Below are 22568 nucleotides of genomic sequence, written 5' to 3' on the forward strand. Positions count from 1 at the left end.
ATGCATCAGAATGTTCTGGTTTGAGTACCAACAGAAACTTCCTACCATCTCTCAGATCCAATTCTCACTTTTTGGAAGAGAGTATCTGTTATATGAGCATTTCATTAGAGTTGGGCCATCTAGAGCCTGGCTTTGCAGAGCAAATACTGCTATAGGGAGCCACGTCTGTGGGTACTGGGGATATAGGTGTGGCCGTGCCACCGTCTCAAATGTTATCTACAACCTGGGTCAGGGGTGGCACTCCTCTTTGCAAATGACTGATTTTCCAGTTACAGAAAAATTTCTGTCATGGAATAGGTAATTTCTTATCCAAGATTGACCATAGATCTTCTACAGGAAGCATGTGTCCCTATTTCAAAGAACTTGGAATAATTAGATACCTTATTTGCATTTAAATAGACTGGTCTTATTTCCTTTTAATGACGATATATATATATATTCCATTTATTTTCTAAGAAAAATAGAGATTGTGATCCTGCTCATACAGAGAGAAAATGATAAGAGGTGGCCATTTGATAAACAGTGTGTCAGGACAGCTTAACGGTGTGGACAGAAAGTGCCCAAACCAACTCTGGTGCTCAGAGTTGCCTCATGGCCCTATTACAGCTTCACATATTCTCTGAGGGAGTGAGGGTGACTGTGTTCTGCCACTGACCCTAAATCCTGCCTCTACTCCAAACCTCACAGTTACACATCACAGAATATCTCCTCTGCTTTCAGTGTTTTGTTTTGTTTTGTTTTTACTCACGTATCTTTCACAGTTGTTATTCCCCATCGTCCCTGTACATCATGGACACTTGACAAATGCTTTCATGAGCCAATTCATTAGTGGAAGGGTGAGTGGGCTAACATAACTCTCCAGTGTGCTTCATATGCAAGAGGAACCCAAAGTGTCGTGGCATTGACGTTCATGGAATAAAAAAGGTGAGGAAGTAAATCTAGAAAGCAATTAGCTACTGTGTCCCTGAACTTTGTAAGAGAAAATTTAGGTTCAGAGAGGTGAGTGGTTACTCAGCTAGTCAGACGAAACACTGAGATTAGAGTCCAAGCACTTGCTCATACATCAGCATCACTGGTGAATGTCCAATATGAAAATTCTCACTTGAGAGAGAAATAATGCCGTCTAAAGTGAATGGATTTGCTGCAGAGAAATCCTAGAAAGTTATTGGTCTAAGTTAAAGCTGTATATTAGCAGATTTCCCATTTGATTGCTCATTCCTTCTCGAGACGCCATGACTTCTCAGGGTCCCCAGAACACCACTCCATTTGGGCTTCTCTTCTGTCATAGTGGCCAACCCCAAACCCCAAGACCTATTCAAATCCTTGGGCCACATCTTCCGTAAATGCCTTTCCCGCCCCTTAACTCTCCTAGTACTTTACTAAAGTTTATCTGAATCTTCTTTATTAGTTTTCTTCTTTATTAGTTTTTAAAAACATTTTATTTCTTTATTAATGAGAGACACAGAGTGAGAGGCAGAGACATAGGAAGAGGGAGAAGCAGGCTCCCTGAGGGGAGCCTGATGCGGAACTCGATCCCAGGACTCTGGGGATCATGCCCTGAGGTAAAGACAGCTGTTCAACCACTGAGTCACCCAGGTGTCCTTGAATTTCTTTAAATCATATTTTTACTATTAGTTTTTAAATAGTGGTTTTAGTTTATTAGGCCTGAGAGTATAATAGCATCCTTTTCGTTTAAAAATCTCTGAACACACAAGAAGTCAAGTCTCTCTACTTCTTTTTCTAGGATTATCTTAGCGTAGTAAAGAGAAGAGACTTTTATTTAACAGTATTGGTCAGGGTACATCCACACAGAGGGGGGTATGGATGCTGAAGCCAGAGGCCCCTGAGTTTGGGTTAAAATTCTCTGGTTCTGATACCTTTAGATAAGGCATTTAACTTTTCGAAGCTTCAGTTGTACAGCAGATTGTTGTGGGGATGGAAAGAGCTGCTCTGTGCACATGGAAGCGAATATTCCTAGAATGGTCAGGAGGCAGAAATAGTTCCCTAAGAGAGAAAAAGAGAGGATTTGCCTATCATCATCCCAAAGTTCTTGGACCTTCGGTTCCAGAAACACAAGGATGAGCTGGCTGGGCTCCAGGAAGAAGCTCAGAAAAATCCCTAGGGCAGGTGCTATTTCTTCATGGCCACAATTTAAATGTATCTCTGTATATGTTAGCCACACCAACTAATGAGGCAAACCTATGTTCCTACTCTGCTTAATATCAGTAACTTCTGTAAGTAGGATGCTGGGTGTTCAGGATTAAACATGGTGTAATTACTCAGTATCACTCTTCAGATAAGCTCAGCAGGAAAATAAGCATGTGGCCTGGTATTGACTCATGGGCCAGCCATGCTAGTCCGGAGTGACTGATGGATAGCATAAGCTGGCTACCAATCTCTGTCTCAGGTCTGGATGACACAGGTACATGGATAAGGTCCCATTCACTGCTCATCTCACACTCCAGGGCCCTTCTTCCCACAGGCGGTTCCCCAAGGAAAATGTCTCTTGGAAGAATAGCATTCCCATGCTTCTCTTAGAAGCTAAACCATTTTTAGTGATGACTTCTGAGAATATGTTTTAAAAATTAAGGTGGCTCAGAGGTTGATCCTTTGCCTTTGGTTCAGGTCATGATCCAGGGGTCCTGGGATTGCTTCCCACATCAGGCTCCCCACAGGGAGCCTGTTTCTCTCTCTGCCTATTTCTCTACCTTTGTGTCTCTCATTAATAACTAATAATAATTAATAAACAAATAAAATCTTTTAAAAAGAATTAATGTTTGTTAATAAGCATAGTAATGAGAATGGATGTAATGCCTTAAGATTTGGGACAGAACCAAATTTTCAGATCACTAGGGAAACCATGAAAGAGACATTAATATGAACATAAAATAATCAGATTGAGGATCTACGTCATTCAATAAATATAAATAATATATCTCTGACTGAAATGAATTGCCATCGCGACAATTAAGGAGAAGAGGAAGAAACTAGACAAGGTAAGTTCAAAATAAGTTGTAAAAATGTTGGTAACATATCTTCTTACCAGAGGCAAAAATCCTAGGAGACATGCAGTGGTGGCATTAGAAGACCAGTAGGGAAGAGGCAGAGGCTCCAAGCCTTTCCCCTCCTTAAGCTTCGGTGTCCTTAGATTATCTCCCACGTAAAACAACAACAACAAATAGTCCTTAAAGAGTTGTAACAATCATTCGCACAAGGCATAAAGAGCAGTAATAATTTGTAATGACATGTCATCCAAGATGACATGAGCAGGAGGACTGCCTCAATCAAGTGCCTACTTTGAAATTTCAGGCTGTGCTCAGCACATGAAGAACATATGTGTGTTAGGAGGAGAGGAAGGACATTCTCAGCTTCCTTGGGCCCACAGGAGGGACAGGCAGCTCAGAGACAGCAGAGGTGGAAGTGCACAGTGTTGCTGGAGAGGCAGTGCAGGAGATGAAATGAGAATTTCAGATAATATGAACAGAAAGAAAAAAAGACATTAGGGCTCAAAGAAATGTCATATGACCTGCCTCTCCATGCTCTTCTCTTTCTTACTTGGTTTCTTTGACGTTTTTTTTTTTTTTTTTTTGTTTTTTTTTAATGTGACAAAAACCGAGTTTGTTACTGACAGGTTGTTTTGGAGAACCGTATGAAGAGAGAGGAGAAATCAGAGAGGAATGTGGTAATGGAGGAAAATATACACAGAAAATGAAAATTAAAAACCAGAAGCATTTGTAAAAATCTGTTTTTTTTTAGAAAAAGATTTTAATTATTTATTTGAGATAGAGTAAGAGAGAGAGCCTGAGTGGTGGGGAGCAGTGGAGGGAGAGGGAGAAGCAGGCTCTCCACTGAACAGGGAAGCTCGATCCCAAGATCCTGGGATCATGACCTGAGCTGAATGCAGATGCTTAACTGACTGAACCACTCAGGGGCACTAAAAATCTGTTCTTTCAAAAAACAACCTGAAACTCTCCTTTATAGGGAAAGTCCACCTATTTTCTGATATGCTGAAATCTTGCTGTTTTTCGTTCCGTTACAGTACACCATCTATCCCAGTACACCATCTACCTGAGAGTAGAAAGAAGCAGGAAAATTCACTTAATTCTACCTGTGTTCTCAATCACTATCCTCTCTCTTTTTTCTTTTCTTTTTTTTAAGATTTTATTTATTCATGAGAGACACACAGAGAGAGGCAGAGATATAGGCAGAAGGAGAAGCAGGCTCCCTGCAGGGAGCCCCATGTGGGACTGGATTCCAGGGACCCTGGGATCCCCAACCTGAGCTGAAGGCAGACACTCAACCACTGAGCCACCCAGGTGCCTCAATCTCCATCCCCTTTCTTGAAACTGCTACCAAAATGCCTTGATAGTGTAAATTTGATCGTGTGACTCTCTACTCAATATTCCTCCAAAGTCTTGTTGGATTATCAGTGATCTCAGCATGGTTTAGGCCTCTGACGTGGTGGCTGCTCACTAATGATCCTTGCCATTTGACATAATGACTCTTGAAATTAATTTGACTGCATTTGTCAGGCACACACCCTGCCTTTTGATGGTTCCTATTAAGGCAAAACACAATTGAGAACCTGAGTTTAAACTTCTAAATAGTATAGGACATCTGGGTGGCTCAACAGTTAAGCATCTGTCTTCAGCTCAGGGCATGATTCCGGGGTCCCAGGATCAAGTCCTGCATCGGGCTCCCCATAGGGAGCCTGCTTCTCCCTCTGCCTATGTCTCTGTCTCTCTCTGTGTTTCTCTCATGAATAAATAAGTAAAATCTTAAAAAAATACTTCTAAATAGTAGCACAAAAATGATCATGTGATTATTTTTATGTTTACCTTATACACTTAGAAAAGAACAATATTTATTTCTTCTTTCCTGATTGATTGACCAAGCTTCTATTTAGCTTCTGCATTAAATCAGTGCTTTCCAAGATACCTCTCCTCTGGAATTGGGTTTTTATTATAAAAACATGATACACTTTCCCTTTTTGGTTTTTCCATAATATTAATAAAAAATAATGCTGAGGATGTCCTTTGTAATCAAGGATTCTGAAGACTCACTTAAAAGGTTGTGAAATAATAAGCAAAGTAATATCCTATTATTTTTTCATTTTCCAAATGTATTTTTCTCATCTCTCTTCTTTTTCTCCCTCTGTGACATATGCCCCATTACTTCCTCAACACTCGCCATATTTTTTTCCTACTTTCTGACAATGATGGCCAATAATGCCTTTTCGGGGTCATTGTTGCAGTCATAGTTCATGTTTATTGTCATCTGGTAACTGATGGCATTTAGTTAAGTGTTCAGCATGGTGCAAATATACTCTTCATCTTATGTAAGTCCACATCAGGCTGGACTTGATTTTTCACTCACCGTTTGGCATTATAAGATCAATGGAGCAGAAATGAGACGTCCTAAAACATGCTTTCAAAACCAGAAATCATTAAGTATTCAATATTAAGTTATAAAAACAGGTAAAAGCACTAACCCACATATCTTTCTTTGCTGATTTCACTGAGCATTTAAGGCTCTAACCTGGAGAAATACTAAGTTTATCTGAGTATAAGTGGGAAGAGGAAAGCTAGCCCTAGGATAGCCAATGTTAAGTGCATTAGGTTTAGCTGGATAAAGTTAAATATGTAAATAAACCAGTTAGTGCAAAAGTACTTCTCAAACCATTATATTTTCCCCAATGAAGGTTTTATAAACACAACTTACATTATTTTGTCCATCCTGATTCACTCAAACAGAAGAGGATTATATATCTATTTGCATAGATTTTAGATTTTCTAGCTGTTTAAATAGATAACTGGAAAAGAAACAAATTTTATATAATCTTCAGTAATTAAGGATTATCAACTGAGGGAAGTTCTAATTCCCTTGATGATGGCATAATGTTCCTTTTAATTGGACTCACCAGGCATGCTAGCAGACAGAGTGATTTATTTAGTAGATAGAGTACCTACTTTCTTGAATACTCAGGAAATGATAATGGAGATAACCTTAAAAATAGTAGTGATACTATAATGTCATCCAAGCAACATGAGTGAGTCCTATAAGACACACTTTCAGTGGTACATATACAGTCGTCCCTTCTTATCTGCAGTGTTGCTCTCTATGGTTTCAGTTACCTGTGGTCAGCTGTGGTCCAAAAGCAGATGGCTTTCCTTCTGACAATAGGTAGCCTTACACTCTATCAACAAGGCTACATCATTTATGTGATTTGATTTCATCACAGAGGCATTTTATCATCTCACATCATCACAAGAAGAAGGGTGAGTACAGTACAATAAGATATTTTGAAAGAGAGACCACATTCACATAACTTTTATCATAGTATCTTGTTAGAATTGTTCTATTTGTTACTGGTTGTTGTAACAACCAGTGCAGTTAAAATTATATAAAATTAAACCAGTTAATTTATAATTAAACTTTATCATAGGTATGTATGTATAGGGGAAAACATAATACATATAGGGTTTGATACTATCTACAGTTTCAGGTGTCCACTGGAGGGGTCTTGGGATATATCCCCCGTGGATAAGGGTGGACCACTGTACATGCTCTAAATATCAAGCAATGATCTCCTAGAATTTTATTTTCTAATGCCCACTTGAATATAATTCTCTAAATAATTATTCATTTTTCTTCAACCTTTCTCTCCACTCTTAATAAGCAAATGGAAGTGAGTTGAACATTTTCAGCAAAAATTGAATGAATGAAAAAAATTGAATGAATGAGCATGGATATTCCTCCCTTTCCCCATGGGAAAATAGGTAATAGCTATTAAACTTCACGTTGAGAGTTTTAACTTTTGTGTTTTTGGTTGGTTTAAGAAGTAAGACGTGGCTATAAAACTTAGACTTCTCAAATGTATTTGGCACAACTATAGCAAGAATTGGTAACTAATTTACATAATCCATAGACATGTCTACAGAGTTCAAATCAAACTTGATGAAGTGTTATATACCAATCTATCAAACTGCTGTTTGATCACAACCCTCCTTATGGCCATAAAAATTGGATAATTATTTATTGTTATTATATGTTTAGGTGTAAGTTTTTTTTGTTTGAATTTTTTTTCAGTGTATCTTGGGAATTACTGGGCTTCCTCACTTCAGATATTAATGCTTTTTTATCAATTCTGGAATATTCTCAGCCATTGTCTTTTCAAATAATACCTCTCTCAGTGTTTGTATGGTCTCCTTCTGGACATCCAGTTAGACTTACATTAGATCTTCTCACTCTCCTATTTATGTCTTTCAACCTCTCTTTTGTATTTTCCATCACTTTGTCTCTCAGGATCCATCACGTTGTCCTAAAATTATTAGGAATTTTTAAAAGTCTATCTTGCAGTTTACCAGTTCTCTCTTCATTGTACCTACTTCGCCATTTAGCAAATACATTGCGTTTTTCCCTTTAGTTATTATATTTTTCATCTCTAGAAAATCTATTCAAATATTACAGAGTTTGTTAGAATCTGTTCTGTTCTTTCTTTATATTTTTAAAAGATTTATTTGAGAGAGAGAGAGAGAGAGAGAGAGAGAGAGAGAAAGAGGCAGAACATAAACAGGAAGGGTGGGAGAGAGAGAAGCAAGCTTCCCACTGAGCAGGGAGTCCAACATGGGACTCAATCCCAGGACCCTGGGATCATGACCTGGGCCAAAGGCTTAACCAACGAAGCCACCTAGGCACCCTAAATCTGTTATTTGAATATATATAATGCTTTTATTTCATATTCTGCATCTAAGAATTCTAATTTTGGCAGTTTACATAGATCTCATTCTGTGATTCTTTGCCTTTGCTGACTTTTGTCCATGGCCACTTGTTTCCCTGTGTATGTAGTCATTTTTTACTGTGAGCTCATGTTTTGGACTTTAATCTGAGGGAATTCTTAGAAGCCTGTTTATAAAATACATCCTTTGTAAGAAGATTTTTGTCTTCTGTCAACCAGGAAGCCAGTGACACTGATGATCTGGGACCATTAAGCAATATTTTTGGCTTTTTTCCCCCTACTCCACGATGATATGACTTTGAGCCCCAAGATCATGTGAGACAAGATATGAGGTTAGACATTTTCAGGATATTCGTTTTATTCTTCTCCCCCTAGAGCTGAGGTTGAGTCAAAAGCTTCCTTCAAGATGTCCATCTGCAGGGCCTTCTTTTTGTCAGCCACTGAAGATACTACCTTTGCTGAATGCAGAGAGCTTTAACAACTATCACTCTTCTTGCCATCGGAAGTCACTTCTCCACTAAATGTATCTATTAAAATTCCCTAGACCACAAAGAATTGACAAAGACCACTATACAAATCATGATTCTTACTTTCACTTATTCCTTTGTGTTGAAGCTTTCTTGCTTGGCTGTGTGTGTGTGTGTGTGTGTGTGTGTGTGTGTGTGTGTATTTTGCCCCAGGGGAATTCCTTTAATTTACTGTCAAATCAACTAGGCATTTCAAAAGATATATATAATTTTTTTAAATCTAGTGTTTTTTTTTTTTTTTTTTTTGCTTTACTCTCCTGGGAGGGTATTCTCTGAACATCTATTATGTTGCTGACAATTCTTCTAGTTATAGCTATTTAAAAACCTTGTGAAATAACTTTAATAAACAGGGCACAAATAGAATAGATCTGAGGTTCTCCTACTGTATTATCTTTAAATATTTAAGATGCTTCTTCATGAATCTCTATGAATGTAAATAGAAGTTTCATCATAAAAAATTCACATTATGTTTTGCTAGAAATTGAAGTAACAAATTAGTACTCACCTTCTGAGAAAGTAGTTCTTAATCAAAACCAGAAAACTCCATTCTCAGGGATACATGAAGGATAGCCAAACAAACACTAATAAACTATATAAAATGATTATGTGATGCAAATATTAAATTACAAATAAGAACCAAAGGATTTTTAATGCCTCTTAATATCTCCCCATTTCTGAGACTTTCTTCTGCACCTCGAGTAGGAGGGGTTACTCCAAGTGATATGCAATAGGCTTTTGTGGATACCTGAAGCTCATATTGAACATGGTAGGAAACATTTTAATTTTGAAAATTCAGTTAAACATGATGTTATATTAAATAAATGTTATGGGCTAGATTATAAGACTTGCATCATTTTAAATAGGAAAGCTTTAAAACAAAATTCATACTTGGAGTATTTGTTTGCAACTACAGAAAGGGCATGAATGTATTTATCTCTGTTGGGAGGGAGTGCTTCTAATACTCTGCACTGGAGTTTTAATAGAAAGTTCTCAAACTGATGTATACATGCGTTAAGATTTTGGCCATTTGTCTGGTTCCATTTTAACCCTTGAATGTTGTAGTGTCCCAGGGTTTTCAGACATAAGCCACATTCTCTTTTCTATACCTTCCATCATACCATCTCCCGAGGTGATTTAATCCAGTCCTAAGGCTTTACATAGCATTTATAACTGGTGACCTACCTGTTTGTAATTGGTAGCCTCCATCTTGACTTAATCTTCAGATCCACATTTCTAATTTCCTATCTGAATACTTAATAGCTGGACTACATTCACATCCCAAACAGACCTTTTGATTTTCTCACTTCCCAGAACCTGCTCCTGCCTTGCTTCCCATTACTCTGTATCACTTTGTGTTGTTTAATTTTTGTTCTAGAACCCACATTAATAGGTAAGCCCCATGGAACCACAGCTTTCATCTACCATGGCTGATTAGAGCCTAGAAGTTGTTTCAACTTGCTTAGAGCACAGAACAACACCTGACACATGGTAGGGGCCAATAACTACTCATTGAAGGAATGAAAAAATGAACAGCTTTTTCTCTTTTGTTATCATTCCTAATAGACCTCACCCTATCTCTACCTCTTTTTCATCAGCTTTCTGTTACCTCATCAACACTGTTCTGCTTTGTCATTTCCTAAATGCAACAAGATCTTTTATGATGTTTCCTCTCCTCCTGTCCAACCCGGTAAACTTGCATTACTTGGGGCAAATAGTCTGCTTCCTTTCTATGTACTCATACAATTTTGTACATAAATCATTTGGAAAATTATATTTAGAGATCCAGATAATCAGCATATCTCACTCAATGTAAAATCCTCCTCAAGGACAAGGACCATGTTTAACTTAATTTTTTTTAACTTTCTAGTATTTAGCACAATGCCAGATACAAAGTAGATGGTCACTGAGTTTTTGGTGGGGGTGGAGGTCAGTAAGTCATGGTAGCAATTATATTTCCAGAAAACAATCTAATCACCATAATCAAGTATTACATTGGCTCAAAAAAGTCAATCTAATGTATACTTAACTTATATTTGAATAGAACTTCTTAAGTTTACTAATTTAAGAATAATAAATATACATAATAGGCAACATACCAGTATAATATTATATATATTCATAATGTATATGATAAACTATCAGATATAAACATAATATTCTATAGTTTGAATAAATAATTGTTTAAAAATGAATTTCCTTAAAAACGTAGCTCGTGTAATGTATTTATAAGTATGAATTGTTAAGAAATACAAAACATAACAACAAATATCTGTATCCAATGGATATATTTGACTGATGTTTCTGGTTATGAGAAGAGATTCTTTTTTTTTTTTTAAATTTATTCATGAGAGACACAGAGACAGAGAGAGAGAGAGAGAGAGGCAGAGGCACAGGCAGAGAGAGAAGCGGGCTCCATGCAGGGAGCGTGACGTGGGATTCGATCCCGGGTCTCCAGGATTGTGCCCTGAGCCGAAGGCAGCGCTAAACCGTTGTGCCACCTGGGCTGCCCGAGAAGAGATTCTTTACCTATCTGTGGTGTTCTCCAGTTATGGAGATCTCCTGCTTTTGGTAATGTCATCATACATTTTGGAAACATGTGAGATAAAATTAACCTTAACCCATTTGAATTTTTTCCCCTCTTGGGGACAAAACCACAGAGGTAGAGTTTTTGACTTAATTTAAGACTCTGGAGATCACAGACTCAAGAAACCATAATAGTTAACCTGGTAGAGCAGCATTATTAAGAAGAAGGTTTTTCTTCTGTCTAGATTTTCAAATTCCCAGACATTTATCCTTCCCTTATCCGGCCATGAGTTAAGAAGGCTGGTATGATGTGATTTTAGAAGAGGTAAGTAGTCTTCTAGACAGCCAGATAGGTAGAGAGGCTTATGGTAGTTTGCTCCTAAATGGCCACGATTAATGAAACTATTCTTAAGAACATATATAGCATATATGATATATGGACATGATTTATTTGCTTGGGAGAATTATAATATTCCCAAATAAAACGGCAACCACACATTGTTCATCGATACTAATTCTGATTATCTTTCAAATAGCCAAATTCTGATTGTTTAAATGAATTCAACAGAAGTATTTTGAAGATAAGGCTACCCATTATACTGAAAACTTGAAGTTGGAAGCAATATACACAGCAAAGTAAAAATCTGAGTATGGGAATGAAAGTTTAAGTAGTTCAGGCAGTAAAATATTCCACTGAGGTTGGCAAAATTCCTCACCTGTGATTGTATACAATCTCTTAAGCTCTTTATAGAGGAAAGTTTTCCCTGGCACACAGATATAAATTTTGGAAGGTACTGAATAATACAGATTTTAGAAAAATATTTGTACAAATAGAGTTTGTTACTTTAGCTTTCAACTCTAGTTAAAGGAGAAACAGAAAACCATTTTATGATCTTTTAACTTTATTGAGCTAAGAAATATGTTCCTTTATCAGGACCATTAGAGATAAGCAACCAAAAGCAAAATTCTGTATTATAAACACAGTAAGAGATACTATTCACAATTTTTCAGCATTAAATGAGCCCTGATTGTAATTTAGTTACAAAGATAAAATCTGATAAACAATCAGCACAACCAGTGAGTTGTGACTGCACTACGCACTGCCCAGTGATTTTGAACTTGGCGCAGGCAAGTAAAAACAGAGTAGTAGGAGTGTAGGTAGCACAGTACAGGAGACACTATATATCCGAGGACAGAAGGAGTCCATGTCAAGGAAGTGAACATTTAAAGGGAAATCTGAAGGTGTTCTAGCCATTTTTGCCTTTCTGCTTAAGATATATGGTAGGATAAAAATCACCAAGTTAGAAGACATTGCTCAAGATGGTGCATCTTTAGTCTTGATCAAAAGAAGTAACTAGACTTTTTCCATATATATCAAAAGAGAGAGATAAATGAGGTGATCTTTAAGTTTTTATCCCACTCTAAAATTCTAAGACTATGAATTCTCTTTTTCCTCAGCAGCCCATGCTTCTCTGATGCAGGTGCATTTAAGTTTTCAGCAGACTTGTGAGTTATTGACCTCTATAGACTAAGTGGACTATGTCAGAGTAACTGAAAATGCACAGATTAGTTCAGAGAAATCCCCAGATTAATTTAAAGGGGTAGTCTCATACTCCTTTCCCAACACCCTAAATTTTAACAGAATCCGGTAGACAATACGAGAAATATGAGAACACGTGTTACTTATATTTCTTACTGCTCATATACTAATAGGTAGAAGACAAACATAGATAAAATTAATAAAGGAAAATAAGGAGAACTCCAGAAATAAATGTTAATTTTTAATATTCATACAGTCATAGCTCATATCATATCTAGGTGGAGAAAATTCCCATTAAGTACCAGTAAGCAGCATTAAGTAGGTTTCATTTTTATTTGTAAAACGACTTCCTGGGTAAGCCATGTGAGTTTCAGGAAGAGGATGAAGAGAGATTTATTGGCCTATACTGATGTGTCATGCATGACTCTGGGCTAACTGGTAGCAACAATGAGCCAAAGCTATGAATTCAACAACTATAAGCATAATTTACCATTGCTATATTAAATACTATGCCCTTTATCTTAGCTCTCCTCAAAAATGAATGGATTGGTCAGAGGCAGTCAGATAAAGTAAAGTGCATGATTAGTACAAATCCACTGCTGCTTCTGGAAAATATTACACAAAGTACAGACCCTACCAATGAGTATTGACTATTTACTGGTATCATCAACTTGTTACATGGAAAAGTAGTATAGTGAGTACACCTTTTAGAGGCTCTGCCTAACTATAGCCACAATAACCTAAGGCTATAATGTCACTGCACTCAGCAGTAGTATCCAGAATGAATCTGAACCCTACTAGAGAGAAAACATACTTTTTGTGCTCTGGTTATTAATATTTTCTACTTATAGACAGGGACAACTGAGTTCCAGGTATTCACAATCTCAATCAACCTGTAGGATGGCAAATAAGACATATGTGATATTACCCTTGTGCATAAAGAATAATTTAGAGCATGCATCAAGGGTTTACTGTGAAATTTTCCTGGGCTAGGTATATATATGATATTTTTTTTTTTTTTATTTATGATAGTCACACAGAGAGAGAGAGAGAGAGAGAGGCAGAGACACAGGCAGAGGGAGAAGCAGGCTCCCTGCACTGGGAGCCCGATGTGGGATTCGATCCCGGGTCTCCAGGATCGCGCCCTGGGCCAAAGGCAGGCGCCAAACCGCTGCGCCACCCAGGGATCCCTATATATGATATTTTTGAGAGAGTAAGTTTTTACCTCCCACAGTGATTGAAGGTAAATAGAGACTCCACTGTGCTTAACTTAGACTATCCACACAGAACATGTGCTCTTGAAAGCACTGGATACACACTAAGTCATTAATCCTCACCACTACTCCCTGCCATAAGCCATGCATTATTATTCTTTAATGGTTAATGAAACTCAGTCAAGAGGGATAATGGCCTTGCTCAAGGCCACAGAGGGAGCCTGTGTTAGAAAAGAATGAGACTTGACTGATTTTTGGCCTACAGGCTTGTACTTGGACCACCAGGTCATGTGTGATGCAAGAGCCTTTCTTGAATTGTATGCAGAGTTTTTGTGTTTCTGGTGTGTGTGTGTGTGTGTGTGTGTGTGTGTGTGTGCTGTGACACTCAAGTCTGTAGGCATGAGTACACATAGTAGAACTGCAAGGTCTTCCCTTCATGTATCCTTTCATTTCTCACTATTAGAAAAATATTTACCGTATTGTGATAAATTTTTTAACTGCAATTTGTTCTTTTCCCTTTTCATTTGTTGAAGAAACAGAAATCTGGGGCAACACATAAAAAGGCTGAAACCAGAAAAGCACATTCTGAACTACAGAATGTCACCAGTTTTTTTTTCCTGGAGATCAGACTGTCCAATCACAAGGTTTTAATTATATTAACATTTTTTATATTAACTTTTTTGATGGACGAAATGTTTTCTTTATAGAAAGGTGCTTTAGCATAGTGGTTAAGTGTGCCAGGTCAGGAATAAATATTTCCAGAAACTAGAGTTCTCTTCTACCTTTTTCTGTCTTCATGATGTTGAGCAAATAACTGAGGCTTCTTGTCTCAGTTTCCTCATCTAAAAGATGGAAAGTAATAGTACTCCATCATAGGATTGCTGTAAGGATTGTACAAGAAAAGACAATACATTTATTGTGCTTAGAAGTGTGTTGGGCATGGAGGCCTGGGTGCACAGTCAGTTTAGGATCTGACTCTTGGTTTTGGTACCAGTGGTGATCTCAAGGTCATGAGATCACACCCTGTGTCCACGCCCAGCATAGAGTCTGCTTGAGACTCTCTCTCTCTCTCTCCATCTGCCCCTCTCCCCTGCTATCTCCCCCACTAAAATAAATACATTTATAAATAATAAATTAATTCTAAAAAAAGAAGTGTGCTGGGCACACAGGAAGAGCTCAGATATCATTGCCATCAACATCTATATTTTCAAGCTAAGCTACTGGTCAATGTTCATGTATACTTCTTTAAAAAATGTTTTTTCTTTATTTAGAACAATAGTTAAGAGGCCAAATAAATAAGTAAATAAAATCGAGACAAAAGAATTTTGCAGAAATATACCTCAAGAAGAATTCAGGAGAATAGAGAAAGCCCAGGAAGAAATGCCACATTCTCAAATGACTTATACCCTCATCCTGAATAAAATTGTTGACACATATCAACACATTCTTCAACATTCTTTCATTTGGTGAGTTTTCATCATAAGGAGAGCATTTCATGGGTGAAAATTACTGAACATTGCTGTCCTAACATTTATTGACTGCCAGTGTCTTTGGTTCTAGAGCTAGTCTAGACCATTGACTCGGAATGGAAAGCATACCATTACAGGGGTGTGGCTGCATCATTAAACATGAGTGTATGGTACCATCAAGTATAACTGTAACAGGTAAATAAAACACACAGATCCACTGCTTATAGACAGAAGAATGACACCATGTGTTTTGGTCTTAAAATAATCAGTGTAAGAAAAGCTTCTTGGAAATTAAAAATATCATGATGATCAAAATTAGACAGAAGACTTGGAAGATAGGGTTAAGAAAATCTAGATAGCATAAAAAGACAGAGCTAGGGCAGCCCGGGTGGCTCAGCGGTTTAGTGCTTGCTGCCTTCAGCCCAGGGCCTGATCCTGGAGACCTGGGATCAAATCCCATGTCGGGCTCCCTGCATGGAGCCTGCTTCTCCTTGTGCCTGTGCCTGTGCCTGTGCCTCTCTCTCTCTCTCTCTCTTTCTGTATGTCTCTCATGAATACATGAATAAAATCTTAAAAAAAAAGACAGAGCTAAAAAAATAAGGAAGAGATAAGGATCAAAAAATTGATGCAGTAAATTCAATAGCCAACTCATAGGAATACTGTAATGAGAAAATCTGAGCAAATACAGAAGAGGGGATTATCAAAGAATTAATAAAAAAAGAATTCACAAAACAGAAGCCACTATTCTTTAAATTGAAGGTGCCCATCCAAGTATTCAGTCAAAATAAATGGGAAAGACCCCACACTTTAAGATGAAATTTCAGAATATCAAGGATAAAGAGGATATCCTCAAAGCTTCAAGAAAGAAAGGAAAAGTCACCTACAAAGGAATGTGTGAATGTGTGAACAACATGGGACTTCTCATCAACACTTCTAGATCCCAAAAGGTAATGGAGAAAGGCCTTTAATGTTATGAGGGAAAGATTATTTTCTGTCTAAAAATCTATCCTATTCCAGCTATCACTGAAATGCAAAAACATAAACAAAAACAAAGAGAATCAATATATTTGCTGGACATGTAAAAATTCAGAAGGCTTACTTCCCATTTTTCTCTTCTTAGGAAGTTTCTTGGGGATGTGCTTCAGCCAAATGAAGAAGTAATCTAAGACTTGAGAAATCAGTCAGGAAAGAGGAGGGCAGGAGGACTAAAGGATACAGAGAGAAGTACCTGAAAGGAAAGGGAGTTCTGGGAATATGATCATATCTATACTGTCCTTGGGAGAATCCAAAGCGCTGAGAAGGGAAAGACTGTAAGAGAAATGATTACAGCACACTTGTCTGGCTTACCAATAACAATATGAGGTCTCCTTAGCTATACACTTTATTGATTTTCAACTCATAGAATTAGTAGGTAAATCATGGAAGACTGAATTATGTTAACCAAAAAGTAACTACCATTAACCTTTTTAATATGTAAACATAAGTACAGATAAAATTTAAGAGGGGGGAGACATGGAAAAGCGGTGAAGGGAAATATCACTGCATTAATTTAGGAAATAAACTAAATGAGGGACAAACTTTAAAAAGCTTAAAATTACCATAATATACTTATATAACTAAACAAATTACACAAGGGGGGATAAACGCATGTCAGATACATAAGAAACTACACAGACTAAATTAAACTCTGTGGACCTGGTAAAATAAGCATTCTAGGGATCCCTGGGTGGCGCAGCGGTTTAGCGCCTGCCTTTGGCCCAGGGCGTGATCCTGGAGACCCGGGATTGAATCCTACGTCGGGCTCCCGGTGCATGGAGCCTGCTTCTCCCTCTGCCTATGTCTCTGCCTCTCTCTCTCTCTGTGACTATCATAAATAAATAAAAATTTTATAAAAGCATTAAAAAAATAAGCATTCTAAAGAACCAACCCTTAGATCGTAATGTGATGGGCAAGAACCCACACAAGCTCAACACAAGCCTAGGATGGCATTACTGTTGTTTGGATTTCTTGATCTTAATGACAACCACCTTAAATAAAAACCTAATACAACACAGGGCTATCCTATAGAGTTTTTGTCCTGTTCTCCAATAATGGAAGGTTTCTATTGGTACTATGTGATATGAGGTGTGGCTATGAAAAAGAGAATTCTGACTAAAACAAGTATTTAAAATGTTAATAAAATACATATTCTGATAAGTGTTATCTTTCAAAATGATCCAGTCTTGCTGCCGATTTCAAAACTTTGGTGGTAGAGCTCTCCTTTTGGATAGCCTGAATCCTCTCAGGGAGATGCAAAGAAAAACACCACCATATTATTTTATAATCTGCTCCCAGTTCATTTTTTTTTTTTTTACAAAAATATGTATTATCTATATTGACCTTGTAACTCAATAATCATCCTTGGTTTCAAACGACTTTTCACTAACCCCCCAAACAAATTTGTTTTCAGAGAAACACTTATTTTCACCCACTAAGTCTAATCAAAGGTACCCTCACAGGTTGTCAAAAGAAGGTATTTTGAAAAATCTTTGGAATAGCATCTAGCTTGGATTGTTTGTTTAAAAAGTCCCTCCCTGAGCATAACTTTTTCAGATGCAGATATATACATCTGAATACTTCTCAACTTGAGGTGGCTGGAATTCCTGTTTTTAGAAGATTTTTTTTACAAAAATTTAGAAGAATTTTTTGCATTCCTTTTTTACACATATTAACCTCAAAGAGAACTTTCCTTTTAAGTAACCAAAATTCACTCTACAGAGCAACTATCATCAATACTTCTCCAGTCTTTCTGTGTTCACTATATGTGTCTTATATAAAGTAATTTGGTCAATAAAATAGTTACTGTACAAGCATTCTATTGATCAAAGCGGATAGAATAATAATAATCCAAGTTAAGAAAAAAATTGAAATTTCCAGACAGAAATTTGCATCTTTGAACTAGTACATGGCACAAAAATATATCCTTGCATATTCATTTGCAATAGTTTTTAATAGAGAAGAGGTTTTATGATTTTAATCATAAAATAAACTAATTTTTTTCTCTAAAGTAGAAATTTTCAGTTATAAGAATGAGAATATAAAACAATTTTTTATTATACTATAAAATCATACTGTCAAAAATTACACCTTTGATAGCTCAAAATGTAATTAAAAAATAACTACTATAAATGTTGCTTAGTTTTTAATATGTAGTCCTTGATATAATGGAGAAAACTATTTTTCTACTTTAAGCTATGGTCTTATTGCCCTCTGTGATTTTGGACCTTAGGATAATAAAAGTTTGGTTACCACATGTCTCAATTCCAGGTCAAATATTCAACAGTATTCTTGCTAAGTAGATACACCACTCAGAAAGCTCACTTAAATGCTCCAGGTAACAAAGCTAGCAGAGATTTTTGTCATGCTTGGCAGGGAATCACGTCGTTAGATGATCATTTCAGACACAAACTCATTTTAAAAAGAGACTGCAAAAAATTAAGCATGCAAAAATTCTCTGGCCAGTTAATGATGTAGGTTTAGGACATGTCTCTTCTTTTTTGGTTGCTTTTCATATAGCCAAGCAATAAAAAAGAAACTTCAAAGGAGTAGAACTGAATTATGAGAGACTATATAACACAACCAAGAATAAAATGTCATTCTCAAAAAAAATTGAAAACACTCAGTTTTTCTTTTCTTTTTTTTTTTTAATTTATTTTTTTTGAAAACACTCAGTTTTTCTTTTATCATTCCTTAATTAATGAAGGAAAGTTCTATCACCTTCATCTTCCACATTATTGGTTATGTTAGCAACACACTCCAGGATTTTAGAAAATGTCATACTCACACAATCGGACAAGTTTTTGAAACCGTAAAAAGTCTCCCTCATTTAAGTTATCTGGCAGTATTATTAAGAAAGAAGTTTCCAAGTATAAGCTGACAAAAGCAGCCGATTTAAAACATTACCTTTATGTGGTGAAGCCTTCCGCTGAGCAGGAGTGGCTGCCGTTTGCACCTGCTGCTGTTTGACCAAATTTCCTTCATTTCCAGTTCTCAAAATCTTCTCACCTACACTGTTTTTTTTCTGTTTGCTGTTCAAATCGTCCCTTCGAGGTGATGGCTGCTTAGAAGCTGCATTAGTAAAGAAAGGTCTAGCCAAGCGGGAAGGTTTGGACATTTTAAAGAGCAGAAAAAACAACAATAAAAAGAACCAACCCCAGAATGTTACCTGCTGGGGCAGCAGATTCTAAACATTCCTTTGAGCTTCACTCTTCAACTGCCACAATTACGGCAGAAAGTGCAGCTGTATGGAAAGTGCTGGGCTGCCGCTGGATTTCTTTTAAACAAAAGGCATCATGCAGCCACATAACCCCATTTACTAGACCTGTGGAATGTAAATGTGTATTTTGAAGACCCCGGTGACAGTTTTGCAATGGTAAATGCTTCAACTCAGAGTGAACGGCAGATGCTAGAATATGCAATGTAAAAGACACACACACACACACACACACACACACACACACACACGGAACTTCCAAGCATGCACAGACTAGACACCGGACAGACAGCCTAGGAGTGGGAAATGAATGTAAATATTACCCCACCTATTCAGGTACAATATACAAAAATGCACCAGATGTGCAATTGAAATTACCATGGAGTGCATACCGCATTCAGTTTCCAGGCATTAGTTCAAGCAAAAATTTCCTCGCCTTAGTACATTCCTATATCATATTCCCGAAGTTGACCATGTAGTGAATGCCCACCTACATGATTACTTCTCCTGCTGTTTATAGAACATGCATAGCACGATGGAAAAGAAGGAAACAGAAGAATATAATTTCCATACCTGTTTGGGCTACCATGGGGTACCTACTGATTGATAAGAAGAGTTGAGTGTCCTGGTGACATTGGACATGAGTGTATGTGTGGGAGTTGTGTGCATGTGTGTGTGTGGTGAGGTGGAGGAGTCTGGGAAAGAGCTATAAATTATTTTACTTTTTAAAAAAAGATTTATTTATTTATTTTAGAGAGAGAGAGAGTGCGTGTAAGAGGAGGGGCATAGGGAGAAGGAGAGAGAATCTCCAGCAGACTCTTCGCTGAGCTCAGGGCCCAATGTGAGGCTCAATCTCAAGACCCTGAGGTCATGACCTGAGCAGAAATCAAGAGTCTGACACCTAACCCACTGTGCCACCCAGGTGCCCCATAAATTATTTTACTTTTTAAAGAGCTTAGACTTTATTCTAATGAACAAATGAATACTTGTAATTACCATGCTTTCTAAAAAACTGATAGTGATATAAAAATAAAGTGTTCATGAGGTCATATTTTTCTAGGCTGAAGAATTCCTTCCACCAATTGAACACATAGCCCGTACCAGGAGCACACAACCCCTTCTCCACTAAGGGTAACCATTTTCCTCTTGGTTTCCTCTGTCAGTGATTTTTATGACTTAGGGTTAACCTATTTCCAACTTCAATTATTTTGTGTTCCCTTAGGGAGAGTCTACACAAACTATCTCTGAACTATAAAAAGGTTCTATGAATATGTGATCATACGACTCCACTCCAAGTGTAAATACCATGCCATTCCCCATTTATAGTTGATAAATGTACAGCTATTTAGCACTTTATCAGAGGCAGAATTATGTGCTGGAAAGAGTATACATTTTGGAATCAATTGGACATGAAGTTACTTCTAAATTCTATATTGAGCTCAGCCTCGGGCAAGTTCTTTCTCATCAATAAGATTGAGACAGTGATTCAACTAAAGTGACAAATCCGCACCTTCTCTGGCACATGATGGTACTCAATAAATGTGAATTTCTTTACCCTGTCCTTCCAAAGATTCACAGTCAGCCACACTCTGCCTTTGAAGCTAGATGACTGGTATCTTTCCAATGCCAACACCTTGCTGTTGCAGACAGAATGTGTGTTTTCCTAATTTCTTTTTTCTTTCCAACCTGCAGGATATCCTTTGGGTGATGGAGAAGATGTATGTGACAATTCACATATAATTAAGGATGTAAAGGCAACAAGTTCCATAAGGACCATAAAGATGCTGTTCAAGAAGAAAACTATAGGCTACTTCAGGGTCCCAGCTCTCCTTGAGATGATGATGATCATTAATAGCAATGGTTAACACTTGCTGTATATTTATTACATACTCAAACTGTTCTAAGTCATTTATCCCTCACAGGCACCCTAAGAGGCAGGTACTATTATTATCCCATTTTACAGATGAATAAACTGAAGTACTCACAGGCTTAGAAACTCACTCAAGATCTCACATACAATTCATACAGAAGCTGGGATTTGAACTCAGTTAATCTGACAGCGGGGTTAGCCCTCTGCTCCAGTAATCAAAAAGTCTGGCTGCAATCCATACCATGCACTGAGTGAGGGCACGCAATGATTGTTCAGTTACCATGGCATCACCTGGGAAAAGTGCCTCGGCCCTCAGAGGACATGTGCCAAAAGCCAGAATGCATGCCCCCTCACTCAACCCCCCCATCACCCTGTAGCTCCAAAAGCTGGGGATAGGACGTCTGCCTGAGTTCAACATCATGGGGATCATGCTACTCCAGTCTAGAAGCACAACATCCTGTGTGGGGGAGCAGATGGAAAGGGTGGCAGTCTGGATGATGTAAGTGAGCAGTTTCACATGGGGCCCACTAGCCCATGCACATCAGTAGAAGAGCTGGACAGTGGCAGCCATGCTCTCCTAAAGATTACAGGGGGCTCAGCCTTGGCTTCACTTGGTCCTCTTGACCTTTCCCATCCCTGCCTCCAGATCTGGCTTTCTGGCCAAGTGTTAAGAAAAACAACTTGGTGAGATCTGTCTGACTTCTAAGCTCCCCCTGTTCGAGTGCCTTAGGATCAGACACCCCAATTTGTTGTGCAACCACAGAAGTCACCTCACCTCTCAAGACCAAATCACCTTGAAGAAAGTGTCATGGTATCTGGCTCTGTTTTTTTTTTTTTGTTTTTGTTTTTTGTTTTGTTTTTTGTTTTTTTGTTTTTTCAACAATCAAGGGAGACAATCAATATGAAAGCACTTGGACAATTGTAAAATAACACATGAATTAAAGGTCATCATTGGTATGGTTATAAATGACCAATTTTTCTCTTTGTCCTGACTAAACATTGCTGTGGTATCCTAGCAAAATCTACCGATAGCTGTGGTCAGCAAACTTTTTCTGTAAGGGGTCAGCCAGTAAATATTTTCAGTTTTGTGGGCCATATGGTCTTTGCTGCAATTATTCAGTTTTGCTCTCAGAGTGTGAAAGCAGAAATGATTGGGCAAGACTGTGTTCCAATAAAACTTTATTTATGAAAACAGCTGGCCAGAGAAAGTTAGCCACAGTTTGTTGATCCTTGTGCAATAGCAGCAAATTAACCGTTTGTGAATGACGATATCATTTTGATTCCTGTCTCCTTATACAAAACCTGCTGTATGGGTTCCTGGCCTCCCTCTATGTCTAGATGAGCACACTTTGTGGTTTGGCTCCAAGGCAGATGTGAACAATTTCTCAAATTACCTCACTACAGTATTTGGACCTTACATTCAGGGACTCAAGGA

At 37.6% G+C, this 22568-nt stretch overlaps 1 protein-coding gene across 6 annotated transcripts in view; it reads right to left on the reverse strand.

Moving 5' to 3' along the window:
* KIAA1217 (KIAA1217 ortholog) overlaps positions 1–19108 on the reverse strand; it is a 433991-nt gene extending 414883 nt beyond the window's left edge. For 3 of the 6 annotated variants that reach the window (XM_077896787.1, XM_077896786.1, XM_077896799.1), the window contains exon 1: positions 18954–19106. The gene's annotated coding sequence lies outside the window, so the exon portion shown is untranslated. Of the gene's footprint in view, positions 1–18953 lie in introns of all 6 variants that reach the window. The other 3 variants (XM_077896784.1, XM_077896783.1, XM_077896782.1) reach the window with 2 other exon arrangements.
* Between the last annotated feature and the right edge of the window lie 3460 nt (positions 19109–22568).

The sequence above is a fragment of the Canis aureus genome, chromosome 5 (genome assembly GCF_053574225.1).
Source record: "Canis aureus isolate CA01 chromosome 5, VMU_Caureus_v.1.0, whole genome shotgun sequence".
Classification (NCBI taxonomy): domain Eukaryota; kingdom Metazoa; phylum Chordata; class Mammalia; order Carnivora; family Canidae; genus Canis; species Canis aureus.